This window comes from Amblyomma americanum, chromosome 8 (genome assembly GCF_052857255.1).
Source record: "Amblyomma americanum isolate KBUSLIRL-KWMA chromosome 8, ASM5285725v1, whole genome shotgun sequence".
NCBI lineage: Eukaryota > Metazoa > Arthropoda > Arachnida > Ixodida > Ixodidae > Amblyomma > Amblyomma americanum.
Genome location: NC_135504.1, coordinates 87,029,372 through 87,046,001, shown reverse-complemented (window position 1 = coordinate 87,046,001; position 16,630 = coordinate 87,029,372). Strand labels below are relative to the sequence as shown.

At 45.6% G+C, this 16,630-nt stretch overlaps 4 long non-coding RNA genes across 4 annotated transcripts in view; all 4 read right to left on the bottom strand.

The window, feature by feature from the left end:
* LOC144101981 (uncharacterized) overlaps nt 1-16,630 on the bottom strand; it is a 176,258-nt gene that overhangs the window by 12,141 nt on the left and 147,487 nt on the right. The gene's annotated exons all lie outside the window — the stretch shown is intronic.
* LOC144100507 (uncharacterized) lies at nt 131-7,041 on the bottom strand. Its single transcript, XR_013307695.1, has 3 exons — nt 7,000-7,041; nt 1,061-1,171; nt 131-235 (listed from the first exon to the last, which is right to left on the bottom strand). It is a non-coding gene; the product is annotated as an uncharacterized LOC144100507 (long non-coding RNA).
* Nucleotides 7,050-10,449, bottom strand: LOC144100506 (uncharacterized). The gene is made up of 3 exons (XR_013307694.1): nt 10,405-10,449; nt 8,631-8,736; nt 7,050-7,128 (listed from the first exon to the last, which is right to left on the bottom strand). It is a non-coding gene; the product is annotated as an uncharacterized LOC144100506 (long non-coding RNA).
* LOC144100505 (uncharacterized) lies at nt 10,461-16,621 on the bottom strand. Its single transcript, XR_013307693.1, has 5 exons — nt 16,571-16,621; nt 14,854-14,956; nt 13,040-13,153; nt 11,829-11,934; nt 10,461-10,539 (listed from the first exon to the last, which is right to left on the bottom strand). It is a non-coding gene; the product is annotated as an uncharacterized LOC144100505 (long non-coding RNA).

Genomic DNA, 16,630 nt, shown 5'->3' with positions numbered 1-16,630 from the left:
AGTAGAGGATTAAAGTTTTTGGCCGGAGATGTCGAAGGCACTACTATGAATCCTGCTTACACACAAATACCATCACGCCATGCATAGCAGTCAAATGGATTCTGCAGTGGCAGTCTCAACACACTCACCCTTCCGCAATCTGCCCGTTAGCCATGCTAACAGGGCTAGTTCAGGACAAGAAAGCCGACGCACGCAGCCTCCAGAATAGTTGGAACATCGCAATCGTCGATGCAGCCTGCGTAGATAGACGATACAGGCATCTCACTGCATATGTACCGCGTATCGTATTGCATTGTGAGCAAGGGAGCACTGTCCAGGATCTCACTGAGCGAGAAGGAGCAGATCAGCCACCGTCTACTTCTTCAATCTGGGCCCTGCTTTTCTACCCCAGCATCTGCTGCCGCTCAGTGCCCAGTGTCCCTCAGTGCACAGTGTCTCGGTGTAGAGCGCCGCACCGCCCTTACAAAAACATCTTCACACAATCTATAGATTGTCCATAAACTTACAAAAGAAATCTTTCAAATCTTTAGCTTACCCCTGTCCACTTATAGTATGCACGATCGATGTGCAATCACTTCAATGCGTGACCAGAGTTTTTTTTTTTATTTTAAGAATTTTTCATTGCAACCTTCTACTGATTTTCTTTCTCGAATCTCCTCCCCAATACGGCACCATGTCAGCAATTTTCTAACGCCGGGTAAAAATGGCATCCTAATTTGTCGTTCAGGTTAACCTTTGTCTTTACGGTCACCCCGTGTGGTATCCTGTGGGTACATTAAATTCGGTCCTCAAAAATCCTATCGCATAATTAAGCATCGCAAAAGTTATATTTTTGCATTTAAATAAAGCTTTTCGAAAACGTGACTGAAACTGAAACTAAATCACCCGGACCGGAGAATGCTTTATGTTTGCGTGCTGTTGCATTAGTGACCAATGCAGGCGCCGTGCATGCAGAAATAGCGAAACACTGCGAATACAGGAAAATAGGAAGTGAGACGCAAAGTTCCCCCGTGTGTGTCACTCCTTGCAGCCAAAGTCAACACTTCGGAGCAGTCCTCACCTTGGGAAGCTTCCCAGCCTGGAGCCTTTCTGTGAACAGAGTAGGTCCAGGCTGTCGTTCGAACCATTCCACGTGACGACCACTTAGCAGACAGTAACCACAGCCCTGGTCCTGCGTAGAAAACCCACCTTTGAGGAACATACAACTCAGCCGCAAACAGCCTAAAATACTAAAAAACTCAAGCACGTGGGTTTGTGTTGTTGAATTTGTATATAGACGAACACAGATCTGTGACGCAAAGGATCTGCGGTGGTGCTTGTATCGCTGGCTGGACCGACTGGGGGAAAAACGTGGGGGTAAAAAGTAGGCTTTGCGCCCGTAGGAATACATGGAAGCGGAAGTTTTCAAAGCAGTTTTCTCCTTTCACAGAGCAACTATGAGAACACCCTCACCCTAGTTTATCATAGAACTAATTCTGAAATTATCAAGCCTTGTTTCGAAGGCGATATGTTTTTAATGCATCGAGTTACGTGCTCGTGGGGGGATTCCATCAAAACGCGGCCGCCATGGGTGGGTTCGAACCCGGGAACTCCGGATCAGTAGCCGAGCGCCCTAAGCACTGAGCCACGGTGGTGGGGCTCGGTAAAGCTTGCTGTGATTATCGTGGGGGTGATCTTTGGGAGCATGGCGTATTGAAACACAAGTAAGCAAGACTTTCTTAAAACGATATGCTACGCTATATGCTTCTACACATGCGACAAGACATACCTTACAAGCAGCCTATGAGTTCTTTCACAACTGGTTTGAAAAGCTTTCCTTCTTCACAGTGTTTTTATGCTTTGATGGAGAGAAGGGGCTACAATAATTTAGTGAATTGTGCAGTTTGTAGTAAAGCACAAACAAGGACACGCTGGCAAGAAACTTTGAGCAGTGCGGCGTTCCAGGCCGATGCAGCAGCACAGCACTGACCTCTTGAATGTAAGGAGCTGCAAGCTCATCACCCTACAGGAAGCAATCAGAATAGCAATGACCACATGCATTCACGCTATTTGCTTCTACACATGTGACAAGACATGCCTTACAAGCACCCTACGAGTTCTCTCACAACTGGTTTTAAAATCTTTCCTTCTTCATTGTGTTTTTATGCCAGTGGTAACCACACAGTACAATAAAGAAACACATAAGACTTGCTTAATTCCTGCCTCAGATTCCACGCCAGCAACTGCAAAATTGAAACAGTGCAAAAAGAAAAAACTGCCAGCAAAGGGACAAATTTTCTTTAGTTTTCAGTGGAATGATTCAACTCTGATAAAAACAACTTTTCTTAGATGTGCCTTAACAATGACACTAATTTCAGTAACCCTGCAAGAGTACAGTCAAGGAAAAAATTTAGAGTGCCATCAGCAATCCTTTCGAATGTGGCAGCTTCACTATTTTGCAGTTCTTACAGTGCAGCTGAAGTCTCTCAAAGATGCCTGTTTCTTTTTTTTTTGAGTTTGCAAGTTCCCAGTTTCATTATGACAAACGTGATACATACGGTAGACAAGGAACAAGCACTGCCAGTACTTCATAAGTCCACTTTCTGATTACCAACACCTTTCGCAGTTTATAAATTGTGGCCTCTACATTTTTTATGATGATTAAGGTTCAATATATAAAAGGCACCCAACAAAGCCAAAAGCACAATGCCTAGCAAGTGCTCCAGTGGCCATTGAGACATTATGACTGTCTCAATGATGATGCCTGCCACAGAAAAGAACTCTTTCAGACAAACGAAAAGAACCTTTCTTAGAGACTGTTATACTGGGTATATCAGGGAAGGACGGCTAGAGAGATGACTATGGGAACAAAGACAGCACTGCACGTACAAATAAAAAAAAGGGTCAATAATTCCCATCTGCTAGTATTTGCCTGCAAAGCAAACATCCAATGTATGATCTCTCCTCAGTAGTCATTGTCCGACTCACCGGCCTTTACCGGCCAGATATTTCTGCAAGGCCACATAGAAGCAAGGTCAGACAGATGCTCACTGCAGCTGACCTGCAAGTCATATTACTTTGTTCAGGTAGAAAATAAACAATCTACTTCAGCCTGGACTCTAGACCCTTCTTGTCATATGTGTATTAAAGGAAGTACAGTACTTCGCGGACGGTGGCTGGAGGTTGTCTGCCCCTGAAGTGCTCCCTGTTAGAAAAGCACAAAGCGGATGTCCATGCCTAAAACTTGGGGAGACACTAAAGCTCCGTCTGAACTTTTTGCTCCGATAGCGTTAATCGGTCCCTTCTGCAGCCAGGGTTCTCTTTGCATATCACTTAGCAGACATGGACACTGCTCTTTCTTTGGTTATCATATAACACTTTACCTACCGTTAAGAGTACAATTCAAAAGCATTAGAGATCCCTCTTGCGCAAGTACTCCTTTTCAGTCGCCTAGCTTCTGCCTATGCCCAAATATGCAAAATTGGTCATTCATAGATCGCAGGGAGTCCTCATAGCAATCCTGGCGCAGTGGTGCAGCAGTTAAGAGATTTAAAAACACTGTCAATGGTAGGGCTTGTGAGACCCAGGTTGTTTCTCAAAGCAACCTCTCCTGACCAGTTATTAACTGTCACCTGCCACAGTGGGCAGATAGTGAGGACATGACAACTGTGTGCTGTAAAACCGACATACTGTGAAACCGAAAAACTGAAAAAAGGCGCTATATGCGCTGGGTGTTTACATGAGGCGCCATTCAATAATCGGTGAAACCATAATAGATTTCACCAGATGACTGTTTCTCAGTGGTGTTCATATATTTCGAAATGTGTTTCTGTATAGTGTGAAGAACTGGAGACTGCGCGGAAATGTTCACCTATAGTATGCTCAATTGTTCTTCGTGTGTTGTTTTTAGACCAGTGGTTGACAGAAAAGGGATTGTGCAAAGTGATGTCACTGTGGAATTTGTGAATTTCTTGCCACATTTTCTTAGATGTTTTTGAAATATTTATTGGTGATTTATAATCTTCAAACAGCATTTTTCTCAGACACACGGGACTAGAGGAAAAAGAGCATAAGACACGGTTAGTCAAGATCTATTAATGAATTTTCACGAACGAAAGCGTAGTACACAATATACCGAAATACGCTCGTTACATATACCCAACAATTCCACACAAAAGCATTTTTGAGCGGTAAAGAGATAAATCGTATCTGCAGATCAGGCTTGCATTTTTTCGCTGTTAAATTTTTTGCTATCAGCGGCGAGACACGAGCGATGGAAAAACAAAAAGGAAGAATTGATCATTACCTACAATATTCAACATTTTTTGTCTCAGAATGTTGGATGTGAAACGGTGCTACGTGGTGTGTCTTATTCGGTACTCAAGCAATAATTGACCTAATTCATCTGAACAGACGCGCAGTCAACAGAGGTTACTGAACTTCTATATTCACTCCCCACTGTGGGCTATCAGGCTCTTCGTAATGGAAGCCTTTGGAATAAGTCCGGCTTTATGTGGTTCTAAAATGCGAGCCGAAATTCAAATATACAACCCCTCCAGTATTTCGCCTCCATCAGAATAGGATGGCTGAAGAACAGAATACCATTAAAGCGAACAGAGAGCTGTGCAGGGTATGTGGTTAAACTACAGTACCATGCCATAAACCAGAACACCAGCTTGCATGGATTTTGTGGAGACATTCACGAATTGTAAGGGCAATCCAGTTCTATGGCGACAACATTGGCTGTGATCACGAAAGGACGGAAAAGACGTAAGCGCACGTTTGCTATATCATATATTTTTCCTGCTCAAAGTGCTGAATGTGATGCCGAAAAGCCATCACCGCGAATGTGCGGCACCAGGCATGTAAGATTTGCAGAGGTGGTCGTGAAAGATTTTTCTATGAGTGATGGGGACACCACTAGTCACGAAGAGGCATGAATTTCCATTCTGGATGTGGACACTGCAAGAAAACAAACTGTCAGCAAAAATAAATCAGATAATCAATTCAAAAATAAAAAATGGCAGTGGTTTAGCTCTGGTTAAACCTGGAATGACGCGATAGCTACAGCTCGTAGAGTCGAACTTGGTCACGTGACCAACCACCTGATCACCCACGGCACCACACCGCCGGCAGCTGCTCCACACCACGTGGCAGCGTGGCGGCGCCACCACGCTGAAGGCTCGAAACCGACAAAATAATATCAGTGAAGGACCTGTAAGTTTTGTCATGAAGAATGTGCTCGTTGCGATCCCGAGGGTACGGATTCGTCCACAGAAGGCTCGAAACCTACAAAATAATATCAGTGAAGAACCTGTGTGTTTTGTCATGAAGAATGTGCTCATTACGATCCCGAGAGTACGAATTCGTCCGTCGAAGGCTCGAAACCTACAAAATAATATCAGTGAAGGACCTGTGTGTTTTGTCATGAATGTGCTTGTTACGATCCCGAGGGTACGGATTCGTCAGTCCAAGGCTCGAAAACTACAAAATAATATCAGTGAAGGACCTGTGTGTTTTGTCATGAAGAATGTGCTCGTTACGATCCCGAGGGTACGGATTCGTCTGTTGAAGGCTCGAAACCTACAAAATAATATCAGTGAACGACCTGTGTGTTTTTTCATGAAGAATGTGCTCGTTACGATCCCGAGGGTACCAATTCGTCCGTCCCCATCAAATTCATCTAAAACCTGACCCGAATGAGAAGCTGAAAGCTGACGGGTTGGGTTGAAAACAGACTGCGCAGCCGCAGAAGCCAAATACACCGACTGCGGGAAGTGTAGCCGACGGGAGAAGGCGAGCCCCTGAATCAGCAGCATCCTGCAACAGTATAGACGAGAAGCAAAGGTATATTAATGTAGCTATTGGACCCGGAGTTGCACCCTATGCGACCGTAACCCGGTGTAGACTTGAACTGCTCTCCTCTTTAAACAGTTTAGATGGAACACGATCAAATCTCTCAGCGTGCCTCATGGATTGGGATTAGTAGTGTTTGATTGGTTAAATAGTAGTTCCGAATAACCGGCCAGCTGCTGAACAAAATCGGATAACCCGCTAAGCTTAGAGGCACTTGCACGGCACAGCACCGAATTCGTGCTAGGGGCTATTACAGTTGTTTGTTGCGTGTCCAACCGAAACATGTTTTATTTGGTTCTTTCGGTTCTGTTATGCCTATCATGCTGTCATGCCTGAATGGTTAAGAAAGTGCTACAATAGTAGCAATTTATTGCAGCCGTGGAGAGCGCATGATACTCGATGAGAAAGATCAACGAAGGCTTGCCTTTGCTGTTACCAAAAGCTGGATGCCGCCTCGCACAACGATCAGAAGCCGGCCCAGGGCATCGCTAAAAAAGTAGAGAGATGAGTGCTAGGAGGAACTAATGAGTGAAAACATCGGGATCAGAGGGCTCCACTAGGCTGGTGAAATGAACAGAATGACTGGCATCACGCAGAGCTCTGAAATCGATATAGGATGCAGAGTGCAGCGCCTAGCTAGCTCGGAGACGCGAAGAAGCCCGGTGGCGTTCGAGTAGCACTGGGACCTGGCGAATTCTCATTGGAAGTCGGCGGCTACCAGGTATTATTCATAGTCTTGACAAGTAAGTAGAGGGCTAATTCAAGCTCAGGAAACGTCCGTGTAAAGCAATCACTCAGTGCTTTCTAATAATTATTTGTAAAAATTGCATTTTTAGTTCAACCAATGTACGATGCACCCACATTACAGGTATAAGTAGTAAACCGGGAAATGCTATTCTGAGGCTGTTATCTCACTGCAGCAGGTAAAAGTTGGTTCAGTCTTGTTTCACGAGCCAATAGGAGTTTAGAAATCAGATGTTACTAATCTATTAGTACACATAAAAAGCCTGCCGCTTTTTACAGTACATATCACGCTACATCTTACTATAACAGGCATACTTTTATCCGCAGACCACAGAAAGTGCCACTGCTGCGTTGCGGGTCATACTGAGCGAGACTATAAATGCATAAGCCGGTTAGGAATGCTCCTCACATCGCACTTACTTTCGGCAAGGAAACAGCCCTCGACACCCTCCGATGGCACCCACGGGACGATTGCACTTCAGAGGCACTGGGCATCTGCCTCCATTGTGTTGATTCTGGCTCTTAATTGAACGAAGGACGTTGCTGCTCCTAAAAAAGAAAAAAAGCAGTAAGTCGCTGTTAGAACAACTTCATAGATATAGCAAACAAGAATCAGATTAAGAAAATGCACTTGGCTTCCTGAGAGATGTTTACAGATAGAGTAGGGTCCTTCACGTTAATTTAGGCAGTGACTATGTAGTGGCGAGCTTCGCTCAACCGAGATGAGAAGAAAACAGAAGCAACGTTTAGTTATATAGAAGAGGGGGCAGAAAAGAGCGTAAAAAAAATTCCGGAGGGTACAAACGACTACTAACGTGCTATCAGGGTTACACCGCTGAGTTCTTTCTAATCCACCCACAAATCCACTGTAATCCTCTTTCATGCCCCATAATCCCCTAACCCGTCTTAATACTACGGAGACTATTCTTAATCGAGCTGAATCCGCAATCTACCCGTAGAGGCGTTCCATACTGCACCTTCTACTGGTCAGTCAATCGCATGTTTTTTATCTGATGCAGATAAGACACAGTCTGCCCATTTCTTACTACTCCATTTGCTGTGAATACGTAAGTTCTTGGATCGAAGAGGAGAATGAACGTTCAGTCCGGTTTCCCTTCGAAGTAGAGCTGCCCTTCAACAATTCACCGACCTCGCCAATCCCGAAAGCAGTTTTCTCCTCTCGATGTGGATAGCTGGCAGTTCCATTGCACAACACTGAATAACGAACTTTTGACGTTACCCGGTATACAACTCTTCTCGAAAGCAGTTGCATAGCAGCGGTCGATTATTGCCGCTGTTTTCCTGAAGTAACATGAATGCCCTTGCCATACAATGCCTCAGATACTACTCAAGAAATCTGGTCGCGAAGATCCAAGAGCATTTGTTCAAGCTTCAGGAATAACTTAATTGGCGAGATTGAACTTCTGAGGGGCTGTGTTCTTGAATGAAAGCCGCAACCAAGTCTTTCTGACATGAGAGACTCCGCATTGGAGTCACTGTATTCTATGCCATTCGCCTTCTGCTTTCTATTAATGGAATACTGATCATCAATTTAGTCTAGCTAGCCTGTTTTGTAATACCTAACGGTCGCGAACGTTGGCGCTCTGTCAAGCGCTGCTGAGTATCCCCCGGCTGACATGTCCGGAATATGTCAACAGAAAGTAGATACAGTCTTAAGGCACTACACACTCTAGGTTCACCTTTTTTTGCTTGAAAAGCAACCTGGTTTTGTAGCCTATGGTTTGTATTCTGGCCTCGCAATGTAAAAGGCCCGGGATGTATCGCTTGAACGTTCGAAAGAAATTTTGTTTTCCATTGATAGCGCGGTGGTGGCGTACCGAGGACCTTCCTGACAATAGAGCATTTTATGCCCCTGGCAATGTGTAAAAATGACACCCCCCTCCTCCGAATTTGCCTCAAAATGGATGGGGGCTATCTTTCAGCTGCTTTCTACCACGGGCTTCCATACACTGTGGCTGGTACGATGGCGAGGGTATCGCTTGTGGACATCTAAATGAAGTGCTGCGAATGACGAGTTGCTGCAAACTCACAGTTCGGAGCAGACAGGCTGACCCTTGAGCCGGAGAAGCCATCACACCGAATGCGGGAAGTGAGATGGCAGGGTCGAGCTGAGCTCGCCTCGCCATGAGGAGGAACCTGCAACAGTATTGAAGAAGCGAAGTGGTCAGAGGAAAACCAGTGGAACCATTGGATAACGGAGTGGCACGCCACGCGATCGTAATCAATCGTGCTCTTAAACGGGTCTACAAACTGCTCACAAACTTCGCCTTGATAAATAGAGCAGCTGCTACAAGGTCCTCTCAGACCTCTCAGCACGTAGCGTGGTGTGAAAGTTTTCGACTGGCAGGCAGGTTTTTCTTGTGAATTTTTCATAAGGATTCAAGAGGGAAGAACACAAGAGTGTGTCTGGCATTGATTTTTGTTAAAAGGAGCGCCTTCACCGAGAATTAGAGACAAGCACTTCTGTTTCCTTGGGTGCTAATACTTAGCGCATGGCTTGGAGCATTAGAGAGAGCTGCGACGTCATCTGCAACATATAAAAATGACTGAGTGGGTGCGGAAAAGAACGCCATAGGCCCCTAGGATCAGATGTGCTGGCAGAGGGATGTCGCGAATTTCTGATAAATGCAATTACAGCTTCTTTGTAAACACAGCAGGAACAGACTTTGTTCGGTTAGTAAGCTTTGTTACGCATAAGCAGCTAGGAATATAAGACCTGAAATACAGCTTCAAGAACATCTTCAATGCTGAAGCACTCAAAACTATAAAAAAACCACAGCCGAGACAGTGCAATGAAGCCCAAAGAGACAATATCTACGAAGGCTCTTTAATGTCGCTAACGGCAGCTGTATGTGGCCCCACACAAAGATGAGTAGGTTGCCGAACGAGCCCCTAAGACCTTAGAGGGACGGAAGGTACGAGAAATAAATTAGGAAAAAGCCTGGAGGAAAGCAGTGGCACCACGTAAAGCATGGAAATCTGAGGACGCCGAGCGTGCTGTCATGCTGTCCGGCTTGGACGTCCGGGCGATGCCGGCGGCAATTCCAGCAGCCAAACCACCATGCAAATACCCACTGAATGTTTTCAGCCACCCACTAATTATTTCTAGTGTGCGCTCTACGGCTTTCCCGTAATATATTGTCTTGTATGCACTTGGATGGGAGGTACAGAGCTCATTTCATCCCTATGCACTCAAGCGTTGAAAACACCTCCACAAAGATGAGTCTGGGATATGCCACACATAGCTTATAAGGATTCCTTTCTATCGGTCAACGCCTTTATGTTGCATACACATTATTACAGATAGCGGCAAAAGAGAAATACTATGATGAAGTAATCAATGTCAATGCCAGAAGTGCTCTTCAGAATATAACGTTACCGCCCTGCGGCAAACCATGCAGGTAGGTATACTCATGTCCGCTGGCGCATTTAATGTAGCTGGAAAAGACGGGAAGAAGCTCAGCGAGACTTTGTCGGCCTGTGTCAAAGATGTGGCCATGCATGGCAAAGAACCGTTGCGGAAATAATTCACAGTCAATGCGCTTTACGACCTGCAACACGCAAGTGAGCGAGTCTGCCTTCTTTCACGAATGAGTGCGAGTCACAAGAACTGAGAATGTTATATATGTATTGCGCATTAAAAAAAAGAGTGTCGCTTTCTGCGGTGCCAGTTTTGCCGCAGTCTCCTGCTTTATATATTACGCAGACCACTTTACCCAGAGACATCAGGAAAGGCAACCGCTTCGTCGCAGGTCACACTGAGTGGGACAGTGAAAGCACAAGGCCGTCTGCAATGCATCTTACGCCGAGCTTCCTTGTGGCGAGGAATCCGTTCTTGATGTCCTCCGGTCGCACCCACAAGACGACTGCACTTCAGAGGCGGTAGGCACCAAGTCTGCGTTGTTTGGACACGTGGTGTCGGCCCAAAGAATGTCGCTGCTGCATCGGGGCAAAGCGATGCGTCAGTGTTAGAAACACACAACAGTCTGAAGTCGAATTAGGAAATTTTCCATTGGAGCCCTTTCATTGGAGCTCCGTTTGCTGTGAAAAATGGAAAAGCTATTGGTATTGCATCTCCTGGGGCAAATCCTTTCATCGAAGTTAGACACCCATGGCGAACCTGAAGCTCAAAAATAACAAAGGCAGGTAAATTGGTATACATGGTTTACGCACTTCCCTCGAGATAACGTTCAGCCGGCTGATATGTCCGATAAATGTCCGTTAAGATTTTGCGCGGGTTCCGGAACGTAGTCTCATTTTTTTGGCGCTTGCAGCCAACAGGATGAAATTCATGAACGTAGAAATCGAAACGTCAACAGCTGAGTCAGTCAAAAGGGTTGCTTGAGGTCACACTTACTGCACAGCTTGTCAAGAAAGACAGTTGAATCGATAGCAAAGCTAGCCACGTGACGAGCAATGCCCGTACACCATTCAGTCAGATGTGGTGCTGCTTTTCAGAATGCCCCGAAGCTTACATATGCGCTTAAAGCCAGCACACGCCACACGAGCACGAATCGTCATCACCTAGGTGTACCTGCTTGGTTCCAATAAAAGTCTGTTCTGGAGTCTGCAGACTGCTAATGTCGTCGATAAGTTGATATAGCTTCTTCGCACCTATCGATGCGTGTATCACCATACCGGTGCTTAGCAACGTCACCCAGTTTCAGTCTATCTAGCGGAGAGTATCTGCCTTTCATTGGGGGTGGGTGAAGCTGACGGCTAAAACAGCGTGCATTTGCACTTTACTGCCATGACCACATTTCTGCTGACTTTCGGCTTTCGGATTAAATATTCCAAATTCACATATTTTTGGCTAAATGCAAAATGCTGTTTTGTGGCCTATGGATTCTGTGCTCGCCTCACAGTATGAAAGTGCTGCTCTCGATTATCCAGAGCTTTGTAAGAAATTTCTTTTTAAATGATGCTACGGTGACGACGTGGTGGTTTTATGACCACTTTTGTAGTACACGACTTAGAAGTTGGTAGCCAATGAACCTTATAATGCTCAAAACGGCTGATCGAGTAGCTGAACATGCCATGGACCACTGGAATGCATAAAAATTCCGCCCCTCTCTGAAATTTTTTCTTACTCCGATTTCTAATTTTTTTTACCTTTCGCCTGGTCGGCCAACACACAGTGTGGCCGCTGCAATCACAAGAGCCTATGTGTGACCATTGCGATCAAATTCGTTAAAAAATTGTGTACAAATGACAAGCTGCAAACTCACAGATCGGGTCGAGCACGCTGAGTCATAAGCCGCAGAATTAAGCCATCAGACCGATTGCGGGAAGTGGGATCGCAGGGTGGAGGATGGCTTCCGAAAGACACCGAACCTGCAACAGTACAGAAACGGAGAAGAAAGAGGAACCATTGGAACTGCAGCGAAACGTGCAGAAGTAAAGAGAACAAAGAGGAATCAATGGAACCACTGCATCCGGAGTGCTAGACAACGTGCCCATAAACAAATTTAATCGTAAAAGGGCCTCCAAAGATCTCCCAAACTTTGCCTTCTTAAGTAGAGTGCAGGCAACCACGGCGTGTTGAATCTCATAGAACGCAGCATGGAGTGGGAATAGTAATGCTCGATTTGTCGGCTCCTGAATTCTTCATAATGAGGCTATTCAGTAGACTGCCCGAGTATATCTTTGCACAGACCTTTGCTAAAAGGGGCACTTTTACGGAGAATTAGGGACAAGCACTTCGTTTACTTGTATGGCACTACATGGAGCATGGCTCTGATCATTAAATATAGCGCTTTCTCATAACCCGTGACGTGTGACCGAGCGGGTACAGGAAAGAAGGACGGAGGCCCCTAGGCTCAGACGCGCTGGTGGTGCGCTGTGCCGAATTATTGGTTATTGTGAATGCAGTTCCTTTTCGGGTAACTTTGTGAAACTTGCCTCTTTAGGTTAGTCCGTCTTAGGGGCCGGGGGGTTAGGGGCCGAGGGCCACGCCAAGCCACAATTTCTGGCTTTTTTCTCCTGCACCCTCACCATGTGTACATGGAAAAATAAACTGTTACGCAAAAGCGGCTAAGACTATCATGCCTAGAATACATCCAACAATGCGTGTAATGCTAAAGCATTCGAAGCTGTAAAATACGCCAGCCGAGACTGTGCGTTAACCAATGAGACAAGCAGCAGGAAGGGCCTTCGCTAACGGCACCTGTGTGCAGCCGCACACAAAGACGAATCGGCGGCCGAACGCGTCTCTAACACTGCAGAGGAATGGGACGTACGAGGAGTCAATCAGCAAAAGCCTCGGGAATAGCCCGCTGCCGAGCTTGTGATATGAGGCGGCTGAAAGCGGCGGCACCACGCACAACATTGGCGAGACTAATATGACGTCAGCACTCTGCGACAGACCATGCTAGTGCTGCGTTGCAGGTAATACTGAGTGCGAATGTAACAGTGCAAGGCCGTCTGCAATGCATCTTACTCCGGCCGGGCTTTCTTCCGGCGAGGAAGCAGGTGGCACCCACATGACGACTGCACTTCAGGGGCACAAGCCACCCGGCCCTGTTGTCTCTTCTTGGACGCCGGGGTGCCGCTGCTGCATAGCATAAAAGTGAAGTTAGAGAAACACACACACACATTCCAACGAAGAATTGAATCAACCAACTTTCGACCGCACCTCTTCACTGATCTCTACAGCTGGCGCAGAGTCCTTCACATCTGCACAGGCAGTTAGTGCGAAGCTGCGTGCTCAGCACAGCCCACCGGCGAAAACTTACCGGAGTTTAAAGCTCGTAGTGATCATGTAGCCGGGTTTAGTTACATTATAATTGCAGGACAGGAGCAGGTTAATAAAGAACAAAGTAGATTTTGAGTAACTGACACATGAGCAACTTGCATGGCGGCCTTGCGAGGCCGATATACAATGCATTAAAGCGTGGCAGACCTATCCAGAGCAGGGCGTATATGAGCGCTCGCAGCCTTCAAATATTATAAAGGCTTTTAAAAGTAATGGTTTCTCACTACCTAGAGTTTGTTGCGCTGCTTCTCCTTATGTTCTTTAAGAAATTTGTGTTGTTGCCAGTGAGCATAAATAACCACATCACCTGCCTGGGCGTGTGTGCCCTGTGCATGCGTGTCTATCCTCCGATAGTCTCTTGTGAGCCCGACTTGCACAGCGCATGCGCAGTTCTCTATCTTGAAGGACCCTAGTGACACTGGACTACGCATTTGGTCATCCACTGTTCAGAGTGCACCACACCTTGTGAACCAGAGTAATTTGATGATTGCATAAATTAACTTAAAAATTAGTTATAGTGGCCAGCTGTACTGGACGCAGTGTATGTAAAGGGTGCTAAAAATATCTTCTTATGTTTCAACTGTTGTTGCTGATAGTACAACATAAAACCTTTATATGCCATTCACTGCAATGTATGTCCGCAGATGAAACAATTTGACTAACGTTCAGTTCCGTTTCTCTTGGAATTTTTGCTACTGTTCACCTCAATTCATCGACCTTGGCGATGCCGAAAGCTTATTTACTCGATACGGATAGGTGGCCGTCTCATTTCACAGCACTGATTCATGAAGCTTCGCCATTATGAGGTTTAATACTGTTCACGAAAGTAAACGCATAGCAGCAATCTAATATTGCGAACGCTCCCGTCTTCCTGTGGCTCATGACTCAAAAACTACAATGTGTCCGCGATGTTTGAGGCCATTACATTTGAGCTTCACCCATAACTTGACGAGATTAAACTTTTCATGAACTGTCTTCACGAAGGATAGCAGTAAGCAGGTCTGCCCACACCACTCCACACTGCATTCTACGCCATTCCTATTCTCTTAATTTCCATTCCTAGAATGAAGATCATCGATTCAGTCAAGTCAGTCTGTTTCATACTAATGCAACGGTGTAGAAATTATGTTATCTCCTCAGTGACTCATTAGGAACATATCTAAAGCATATAAAAGAATACTCGGGCACTTTACCATAGTCGTTTTGCCTTGTGCACCTCTTCCTGACATGCAAGGGAAAACGTCTCAGATATTGCGTAGCCTTAATTGAGACACTCAGACCTTCTCTTCTATGGAGAAGAGCGATCGCCGGCGAGTTGAGATATTTTCCACCCCCAGTATATATGCATTATTTTTGCCTTCCTTTCCCTCGCACCATCTCAGCGGCTAATCCGTCTGTACCCTTACTCTCCTGTTTCGCCTCCTCCCCTATTTCTCATTCCACTCTGAATGGCAAATGTTTAACTTTCCACTAGGATGGCTCCAATGAAAAATACTCACCGCTTTTAGCGTGGACATGATTGCCGGACTAATACAGGACGTCGCAGCCGACCAACTGCTGCAGCTCGATAGGACGTCCTCACATTCAAAGCGCTGCTGCTGTCTGCAAAGGCCATGCGCAAAGGCCATGCATACAAGCATTACAACGAGCCGCAGAAGATCCGTGGAAGCTAAAGTGTGTCAGTGTTACGGAGAAAAATTGTTACTAGTCAGCGGGCTCTGATAATTGATTAGCCTCTAGGCTCTCTATAGCCTCATCATATGCCACTTGTTCCGTCTGCTATAATACTTTAGTGGTTAATTGTGTTAAAGACAAGACAGAAGCATGCGGGAATGCTTACTGCCTAGGTAATACTCAATTCCAAATGCCGATAAGTTGGGCCGTGACAGGTTGAGTGACAATTCAAACCATGCCGTGGTCTGTAACCCGGAAAATCCGAAGTTAAAGGTGCACTAAAGAGGAATCTGAACTCGTCTTTTTACCGCGGGAACTCTATCTACACATTCTGGGCTTTCTTAGAAACTTCTAATGATTGTCCTGTGCAGCGTATAGCCCTAATAAAATCGGAATAAACGTCCCGGCTGCCGCCTTTATTTTTTAACTCAACGCGATAGGCAGGGTAAGTATATCAAAGAGAGTCCACGTGTATTTTTGTTTCCATTAGCCTAATTCGCGGCTATATTGTCTGTGACTGAAACGGTTCGTTCACAGAAACCTAAAAAGTGAAAGCGAAGTCGCCACTGGACTGGCTAAAAATACTATATGCATGGGTTGTCTCCGCCTCCCTACCGCGTTCAGTTAAAAAAAACGCGGGAGCGGGGACGTTTAATCCGATTTAATTAGGGCAATCCGCCACACAGGACAATATTTCGAAGTTTCTAGGAATTCCCGGAACGTTTAGACAGAATTCCTGCGGTTCAGTTTCCTCTTTAGTGCACCTTTAACCTCTCTTCGCAAAAGTAAAAAAGCCATTCCCTTGCATCTCCTAGGAAGCCCACTGCGTCCTAATTAAATGCTTCAAAGTTTTATGCGCCAGGAAGTCGCTGAGACTACGAATGGATCCTTCCAATAAATTTGAGGATTATATCGCAACAGTTACGTAAAAAATGGATGGATGAGTGATTTTACTCCGGTGATCCGTCAGTTGTGCTAATATTTTTTTTATTCCACGCCACTGTACATGTGGTGAGGCATTTCACTAAGCCCTCGGACGGCTTTCCCACAAAAGATTAAATTGGTAATAAAATTTCACACAACAGATTTTACCGAAACGTTGCCAAGCTAACACACAAAGTCACTCATGTTACGCGAGACGCAAGCAATTAATAATTAACCTAATTCATCTGAACAGATGCGGAGTCAAGTGAGGTCACAACTTCTATATTCATGCCCCACTGTGGGCCACCAGGTTCTTCATAATGGAAGCCTTTGGAACATATCCAGCTTTACGTGCTTCTAAAATGAGCGCCGAAATTCAAATATGCAGCCCGTCCAGCATTTCACCTCCATCAGAATACCATGGCTGATGAACAGAAAACCATCAAAGCGAACAGTGAGCTGTACCGGGTATGCGGTTGAACTCCAGTACCGTGCCGTTAACCAGAACACCAGCTTGCATGGCTTTAGTAGAGACATTCACATCTTGTAAGGGCAATCCAGTTCTATTGCGACAACATTGGCTGCGATCGCGAAAGGACGGAAGAGATGTACGCATACCGCAATTGCTTGCCCCTGAAGGTCTACGAAGGGCAAAGGGAGAGACAGGTGGCACTGATG